Source organism: Brienomyrus brachyistius, chromosome 4, assembly GCF_023856365.1.
Source record: "Brienomyrus brachyistius isolate T26 chromosome 4, BBRACH_0.4, whole genome shotgun sequence".
Taxonomy (NCBI): Eukaryota; Metazoa; Chordata; class Actinopteri; order Osteoglossiformes; family Mormyridae; genus Brienomyrus; species Brienomyrus brachyistius.
In genome coordinates, this window is record NC_064536.1 from 34,376,276 (window position 1) to 34,377,802 (window position 1,527).

Here is a 1,527-nt window from a genome sequence, read left to right on the forward strand (position 1 = left end):
GAGAACTCCCCTTCGGTTCTGACAAACTGTACGATCACAAGCAGTGACAGCAGAGCCACAGACAAGCTCAACCAACAGAGAGCGAATGGTAAGCACCCAGCACCCGAAGGGCTCAACTGATCACATCCAAACGACTTCCTGATGGGATTGTGTACGTAACTGGTTTACTGTTGTTAATAGTGGTTGAACTTCTATGCAAGTCCCCTTGTTGGGGGAGAGGGAATGAATGAAAGCATAAGGTGAAATAAAACCTAAAATAAATCAAAAAGGTTAAACGGGAATCAAACCAAATGAATTGTGTTTCTTATTCAATTGTAAACATCAATTAGTTATGCAACAATAACCTAATTGGATGTTAATGTATTGTGATCAAACTGATTTAGTCCGTGAAGTTGATTCCTGCTTTCAGGCAAGAACCTGTGTGTCCAATTATGCGTGTTGTATCACCGCAGTTGACCACCAGAGACCCAACTCAGATGTTGTTAACCTACTATGGCGGACCACTAGAGGTGCAATTTCAATGGAGTGGCACTGCTATGGCTTGCCACTAGAAGCGCAATTTCAAAATTGAGTGGTAGTTCTATGCCTGACCACTAGAAGCGCAATTTCGAAATGGAGTGGTAGTTCTATGCCTGACCACCGGGGGCGCAATATCGAAATGGAGTTGTAGTTCTATGCCTGACCACTGGAGGCGCGATTTTGAAATGGAGTGGTAGTTCTATGCCTGACCACTGGAGGCGCAATTTCGAACTGGAGTGGTAGTTCTATGCCTGACCACCGCGGGGCGCAATATCGAAATGGAGTGGTACTTCTATGCCTGACCACCGGGGGCGCAATATCGAAATGGAGTGGTAGTTCTATGCCTGACCACCGGGGGCGCAATTTCGAAATGGAGTGGTAGTTCTATGCCTGACCACTAGAGGCACGATTTCGAAATGGAATAGTAGTTCTATGCCTGACCACTAGAGGCGCGATTTCGAAATGGAGTAGTAGTTCTATGGCTTGTCACTAGAAGCGCAATTTCAAAATTGAGTGGTAGTTCTATGCCTGACCACTAGAAGCGCAATTTCGAAATGGAGTGGTAGTTCTATGCCTGACCACCGGGGGCGCAATATCGAAATGGAGTGGTAGTTCTATGCCTGACCACTAGAGGCGCGATTTCGAAATGGAGTAGTACTTCTATGGCTTGCCACTAGAAGCGCAATTTCAAAATTGAGTGGTAGTTCTATGCCTGACCACTAGAAGCCCAATTTCGAAATGGAGTGGTAGTTCTATGCCTGACCACCGGGGGCGCAATATCGAAATGGAGTGGTAGTTTCTATGCCTGACCACTAGAGGCGCGATTTCGAAATGGAGTGGTAGTTCTATGCCTGACCACTAGAGGCGCAATTTCGAACTGGAGTGGTAGTTCTATGCCTGACCACCGGGGGCGCAATATCGAAATGGAGTGGTAGTTCTATGCCTGACCACCGGGGGCGCAATATCAAAATGGAGTGGTAGTTCTATGCCTGGCCACTAGAGGCGCAA